This window comes from Manihot esculenta, chromosome 13 (genome assembly GCF_001659605.2).
Source record: "Manihot esculenta cultivar AM560-2 chromosome 13, M.esculenta_v8, whole genome shotgun sequence".
Lineage (NCBI taxonomy): Eukaryota > Viridiplantae > Streptophyta > Magnoliopsida > Malpighiales > Euphorbiaceae > Manihot > Manihot esculenta.
Window position 1 is genome coordinate 24,049,720 of NC_035173.2, and position 7,495 is coordinate 24,057,214.

General features: G+C 33.1%; 1 pseudogene; it reads right to left on the reverse strand.

Moving 5' to 3' along the window:
• Nucleotides 1–206: 206 nt before the first annotated feature.
• LOC110629244 lies at nt 207–6,381 on the reverse strand (annotated as a pseudogene).
• Between the last annotated feature and the right edge of the window lie 1,114 nt (nt 6,382–7,495).

Here is a 7,495-nt window from a genome sequence, read left to right on the forward strand (position 1 = left end):
CAAGGAAGTCTATAAGGCAACCATTTATTCAAGAGCATCCAAATATAAAGTATAACAGAAATAATAATGAAGCATAAGGTTGCAAATTGCTAACGTTATTCACATGGAAAAATGGAAAAATCAACTTAATATCTAAGAAACCACTCATATAGTTAAGCTTCTGAATTTGCAAATTACAAGGCTAGACCGACAACCTCAGTTTGTTCCTAATCCATTCTATCATCAGCAGTCCTGTCCAACTTCACACCAATATCATCTGTTGAATTATCACCATGAACCTAGAGAGGAACAACAAATCAATGAGTAAACACATGTTAAAATGTGTAGTGTTCAAATCATGCTCACTCATGTTAATACTTAGATAGTCACAATTAATCCATTCAAAATGTAATCTGAGATCACCAACAAGGAAATAGTGAATTCAACAACTCACAATTAGAGACCCCACCATTACACATAAACCAAATAAGACAATAATAAGAGTGTAATCGATTTAAGTTGAAATATATAATTATAAACATATTCGTATCAACCCAAACAAAATTATATTGTGAGTAACAAACTCATATGTAGTACATCGATAAATTTACTATGGAGTCTACTAAAGTGAATTCAATAGCTCACTACACTAATGCAAGTGCAACTCACAATCAGAAGAGAGTTATAGTTCAACTGCAAACAAGGTAATTCAAAAAAATGCAAACAAGAACCTATCATAAAGCATAATTGATTCAAAAGAAAAAATTACATGCACCAATTTTACATGTGGAATGAACTTAGTAGTAGCTTACTCAAGTGCCCGCCAAAGATGTCATGTCTAATTACCACCTGAATTGCCCAAAATGATAGTGAATCATAAGACTCAATCAATATCTTGGAATAGGCTCAACTAAATATCCAAAAAAAAAAATCATAATGAGAAGAATTTAATTAAAACACTTTTTACAGACATATTCAACTCACAGTCAGTTATGATCACCAGTACCACACCTTCGATATCTCCTCTCATGTAGAGCCCGTAAGCGACCTTGCCATGGTCCCGGTGCTAGGAATTGTTGAGGATCTAGATCATCCTGTGTCGGCGCATTGATATCTGGATTTTGCACCACAGCACCAGAAGGATTGGACTAACCAAACAGACCGACACCAGTCTAGCCATATCCTAATCCAGCGTTATATCCCTGTAAACATATTTTCTGTCATTTCGTCTGACATGTAAAACTGCCTAGAAGTAGAAGGCTCATGCGCAGGCTCTGATGCAAATGCAGGAAACACTGATCCTATTGTTATAAATGGTACACCATAAGCACCGGTCGTAAGTAAAGGCATTGTATTCGGTCCAGGTGTCTAACCCATGAACTGACTCTGTGAAGGATAAAACACAGAAGGCACCTGAGATGAGCTGGGTGGCACATGAGATGAACTTGGTGCATCTTCATGTGCTGCTTGTGACTGATGATACTGTATCGGGGGAGGCACTGGATGCACATCCCTATCACCTTATGTTGTTTGTGCGTGATCCCTTCTACGGCCCCTAGCATGACCACGAGTCCTACCCCTACTACCATGTGAAATAAAATCTGGAATAGACAGGTCATTTGGGTCAGCCGTGCTGGGCAGTACAGCAAGTGCTGGATGTGGAGCTGGCAACTGTGTTTGCTGCCTCTCTTCCATCATACAAAAAGAAACAGACTGTATGAGGTCGCACATAGCTGTCATTCTCTCAGTGGTTGAGTTGATAGTAATAGCGTACATATGCTCCAGACCATCTCCTACACAATATATAATCAATTATATTATTTAAAATATACTGTTATTACTGAAAATGACATAAAAAATCATAAATTTTTTACCCCTGATCCCATTGCTACTCGTTTAACCAAAATCCAGCGTCTGGACACCCTACGGTACCACTCTATATACTCTGAATGGAAATGGAGTGGCTCTGTTGCTGGCGGGCTAGTTATTATTTTTCTATCTCGGGTGTTCCAGCGCGCGATCCAATGAGAGTTCACTTCTGCCCAGTTTGTGTCACTCTTCCTCAAATCAACATCATGGAGTGTAGCAGATTGTTGAGGTTTAGCAGGAATATGTTGCTGCATACTAAACTGTCGCATAACCCGATCCGGCTGATGCCACTCTATAATATGAAAGCAGATTAGTGGGACAACAGCTCTCCAAATTTCTCGTCCTTGGAGACAATATTCGGATAGCGACTCAATCAGGGCATCAGTGTACGGCTCCCAAATTATCTGAAATGAACATTCAATTGTTATACACAAATTAATGTAACTAAAAAATATTAATTTTTTTTAACAGTATTACCTACTCGGATAATAATCGATTAAGCAGATAACAAAGCTCCACGAGTACGTGGGTGACAACCTTCGTTATCTGTCTGACATTACTCCACCTGCACAACAAATTATATTAGCAAGTATTTTTTTAAATATTAAATTTTAAAAAAATAACAATAATATAATATCAAATACCTGCTGTCTAGTGGAGCGTCATGATGTGGTACTCGGTTAGACAATGTCGGTGATACTGCTGTGATCCGGTCCCAAGCTCATATCTGAAGTATGAATAATGGGCTAGCCATTTGCATAATTTCAGGATTTGTCGTCTTACATAACTGTCTGTACAACCATGCCAGACATGCCCCAACCCAGCTATAATTGCCGACTTCTTCCAGATCGGCTAGCAAAGGTAAAAATATTAAGTTCACACGCAAAGCAGATGTATCACTAAAAATGGATCCAATGACCTTGTAATATATGCTCGTGCGAACCTCTGTACAACTTCGTCATCAGCATCATCTGGAAGTTGCTAAACTCCTCAACTAGCCAGATCATTTTCAAATAACATCCTCTTATGGCATTATTAGGTGGAACGACATGGTCAATGGTGCCGTGATCGGCCTGTAACAGCTACACCATTGACTGGCAATCTGGTTATTAGCCTCACATCCTGAAGGGTAATGGTCATTTTCCCTTCGAAAAATATAAATGTATGAGTCTCTGGTCGCCACCGCTCAACAAGGGCAGTAATTAAGTGCCAATCTAAAACAAAAAAACCTAACCGTATTACACCTTAAAAACCCATACGCCGCAGGTGAGGTATCATTTGATCTAGAATATCGTCTAAATATAAAATTGTACTCGTTCTTTTGCAACCTATCACCCCACTTTCTATAGTTTGTTGCCATATAGCCTCTGACCAATATTCAGCTTGTGCATATAGCAACAATGGATCATTGAGACCTGATAAAATATAATTACGGTGGTCACGGCGGTTGCGTCTTTCCTCCATATCTAATTATACAAAAAAATATTCAATATCATAGTACAATGAAATGCTATATTAATACACATTCACTAATTTTATTATATTTAAAATCACTAACAATATTCAAACACCATTTTTCCACCTAATAACAATACATAATTTAACACTACAATAATATACATATTAGAAAAATATTCTATCAAAAAATCACATCAAATACTACTAATTCATTCTATCACAACAAATATTCTATCCAAAAATCACAACAAATTTAACACTACTCACAACAAATACTACTAATTCATTCTATCAAAACAAATATTCTATCCAAAAATCACAAACAAAATTAACACTACTCACAACAAATATTTATTTTAAAAATATTAAATTTTAGTAAATATTATAAAATTTTTAATAAGACTTAAACATAAAATAAAATTAATACTAATCCATTTATATATTATTATAATATAAAGTATAAAATAAATATTAATTTTAAAATAATTAAAACAATTTATAAGATGGATGAAATATTTTAAAATTTTAATTTATTATATTTTTTAAAAAATATTGAATTATTAACTTTTCAATTATATTTAATATTAAAATATTGAATTTTATTAAATATTAATAAATATTTAAAAAAACTTAAACATAAAATAAAATTAATACTCATCATTTTATATATTATTATAATATAAAAAAAATAAATAATAATTTTAAAATAATTAAAAAAATTTATAAGATGGATGAAATATTTTAAGATTTTAAATTATTATATTTTTTAAAAAATATTAAATTTTATTAACTTTTTAATTATATTTACTATAAAGATATTACATTTTATTAAATATTAAAAAAAATTTAAAAAAACTTAAACATAAAATAATATTAATACTCATCGTTTAATATATTATTATAATATAAAAAATAAAATAATTAAAATTATAAAATAATTAAAAAAATTATAAGTTGGTTGAAATATTTCAAGAATTAAAATTATTATATTTTTTAAAAAATAAATTTTTAATTATTTTTTAGAGATAAGTTTATATAAAAAGTAAATTTAAAATTTTTTTATTTAATTGTATAATTGATGGGAGATTTTAATTTTTAAAAAACTTTACTTTTTAATATCTTATATACAAATATTAATTTATTAATTTTTTACAAATTTAAAAATTAATTAATAAATTTTTTAAAATTATAAAAATTACCTACAAAATTATTTAAAAAATTTTTTTTAATCCGAAATACTTTTAATTTCTATTTATTAATATTTAGTATTCACATAATTAAATTTTAGAATAAGAATTATTATACTTAAATTTTCAATACATATCATAATTAAATTTATGATTATATATAAAATTATAATTTATAATTTTATTTTTACATGTAAAAAAATATATTCATATTTAAAAATAAATTTGAGTAAAAAGAAGAATCTGATGATGGTGGAGATGTTTTAAGGAGATGAAGGAGATCTGCTGAGAAGGGAGGTGGAGAGGGAGAAAAATCTGCTGAGGAGATTGAAGAAGAAAATGCTGAGGAAATTGGAGAAGAAAATGCTGAGAATAGAAGATTTGAAAAGAGAAGATGCAGAATGGGAAGATAGAGAATGGGAAGGAGACTCCCTCTGTACATGCAGGTCTGCGGGGCTGGAAAAGTGTTCGGGCCTGCCTGTAAGAAAAGTGTTCGGCACTACACTTTTCTGGCTGGTTCAAGGGTGCAGAGATGCAGAAATTCTCTGCATGCACCCCTAGGCGTGTTCGGCACTCAAAGTGCCGAATACGTCACATCAGCCACGGAAGCAGTTTGAACTGCTCCCGTGGCAAAGGGTATTGTTGTTCGATACCATTGATATCAAACAACAACGCCATGTATCGACACTCATAGTGTCGAACTGCTTTTTGTTCAACACCATGAGTGTCGAACAAGTATGTTCAACACCATGAGTGTCGAACAAGTATGTTCGACAGTACAACTGCCGAACACATCTCTTTGACACACAAAATTTAAAAATATTTTTCGAATTGATAATTATTTTCATTATAATGCATGAATTGAAAAAAAACACATTCTTGGCTGCGCCTGCTGTCAATTTCTTTGAGGCCATAAGCACAAGTCACCTGGTGATCAGTCCTCGAGTTCTTGTTCAAAAAGCCTAATCCTGCTCTGTGGACACCTAAGTTTTGGCAAGCATATAGTTTATCCACATGCTCAAATGTGCACTTCCTTTTGTCATTCACTTGTAAATCATAACTTCCAAAATCGTGAGTGACACTCTCATTCTGATTCTCTTCTCCAGCCTCTATTCTGAGGCATGTCTGCGTGAGCTTCGACAGAGTTTCTTCTTGATTAACCACCTTAGACCAAGTTGCACTTTCTTTTGCTGTCATCTTAGCTTGTAAGCACTTTGATTGTGTAACGGGCGGCCTCATACGATCGAAATTAGGTGACATATGCTTGATTGCCAAAACACTCACCTTCCAAGCCTTTTTAAGATCATGAGGTTTCTTGTAAGGAGGAGCACCATGTTCTTGTGATGCTCCTTGCTCACCCACCAAGCTTCGCCACCTGTTGGCCACCAAGGAGGAGCTAAGCCTCTCTCCAGTGGAAACCTCCTCTGTGGAGTAATACAGCGTTGCATAAGAGCAGAAAGAAGAGACCCTAGAGTAGTATCTTGCAGATCATGAAGTAGATGCATGCATGAAACGGGATCCACCTCGTGTTTCTCTAAAAGTGGAAAAAACTCAGTAATGGCTAGAGGAGCATTTTGATTTCTTTCCACCATTGTGGGAGACCGGCTTACCCCTCTGGAACGATCCCGTAAACGAAACCTGGTGCGTTGCAAACTTCCATGATCTTCACCATGTTCTTGAGGATGGAATCTTGGGCTCTTGGCATCTTTTTCCGATGAGATGCCTCTTGCTTTGCTAATGACTCATGAGGCTCATCAGTTTTATGCTTCTCTTTAAGCTTCTGCATTGCTATCCTTCCACATCCGCTTTTTGAGATCATCATAGCTTATTTCATCTTCATCCTCGCTTCCTCCATCTTGAAAAGATTTGGAAGATCCATTTTCTCCTCTCTATCAAATTTCACCATTGTTGCCTCGAAACAACTAACACTCTGCAAATTTTTGTAAAGAAACAGAGCAATACCTTTTCTCTGTATCAAATGGACATTGCATATGCCAATCTATGCCGAATGTTATAAATAGTGGAGAGCAATGGCGGTGAAGAAGTTGATATGCAAGAGGGTTGAATACAAAATTCGAGTTCCAAGGAACAAGCTCTAATTTGGATTTTATTCAAGGAAGAAATATTCTTTTATTTTTTCAAATCTTATGGAGGCGAGTTCTGTTGTGGAGGATGATGCAACTGGAGGCCATGATAAGGCACTAGGTAAGATGAGGTGATGATGCAACTGGAGGCTACAGATAAGGCACTAGGCAAGCTTACGTCAAATGTAGGTACTTTGCAAGATGAAAATCGGTGCTGATTTGGTGACCTCAAACTTCAATTTACTATAGTTCGCAGCTGCTCATGCTCAGCAAATGCTAAGATGTAGATGAAGTAGCTGTTCTTGAGCTGGTCTTGACCAAAGGCTCTGAAATATTTGCCAGTCATTTATGAGCCATGACATAACATGGCTACCATTTCCCAAAGACACCCCTCGCAAGGGCTTTGCCTTGCATGCAGGGATCGCGACGGATAGGTTAATTTTTAGTATCTAATCCAATCAAATTTTAATAAGACAGATTAATATAATTATAATTAGATTTGAAATAAATTTAAAGTTAAAAATAATACCCGTTAATTGAGTTGGAATTGTATATATAGATTATTTACCGTGAATCTGTTTATATAAATAGGTAATTTAATATTAAAAATATATTTTATAATAATATTTATAAATTTTTTATATATTTTATTTAAAAATTATCATTTAAATCTTTTTTAAAAATATTGAATTTTTTAAATGAAAATTTTTAATAAAAAATATTTTTTATATAAATTATTAATTAAAATATATAAAACTAAACGGGTTCGAATTTTATTCACATAATAATAATAAAATTGGGATGAATTTTAATAATTTAAATTAATTTTTAACTAAATTTAAAATAAATTCAGATATTATTAATATAATTTAGGCTTAAATTTAAATTTGAATTGTTTAATTTTGAGTAGTTTAATTT